This window comes from Phoenix dactylifera, chromosome 4, assembly GCF_009389715.1.
Source record: "Phoenix dactylifera cultivar Barhee BC4 chromosome 4, palm_55x_up_171113_PBpolish2nd_filt_p, whole genome shotgun sequence".
In the NCBI taxonomy this organism is placed as follows: Eukaryota; Viridiplantae; Streptophyta; class Magnoliopsida; order Arecales; family Arecaceae; genus Phoenix; species Phoenix dactylifera.
Window position 1 is genome coordinate 28,954,002 of NC_052395.1, and position 382 is coordinate 28,954,383.

Here is a 382-nt window from a genome sequence, read left to right on the forward strand (position 1 = left end):
GCACCTCCTCTATGTACATCTTCTGTGAAAGGCCAAGCATCCTTTTAGATCTATCTCTATAGACTTTTATTCCCAAAATATAGGATGCTTCCCCAAGGTCTTTCATGGAGAATTCTTTTGACAACCAGACCTTGACCGAGGTTAGCATGGGAATATCATTCCCTATCAGTAGGATGTCGTCCACGTACAGTACGAGAAATACGACAGCGCTCCCACTAACCTTTTTGTAAACACACGGTTCCTCTTCATTTTTGATGAAATCAAATGTTTTGATTGCATCATCGGAACGAGTGTTCCAACTCCGAGATGCTTGCTTTAGTCCATAGATGGACCTTTGCAGCTTGCAGACCTTGTGATCTCCATCACTGGAAGTGAAACCCAA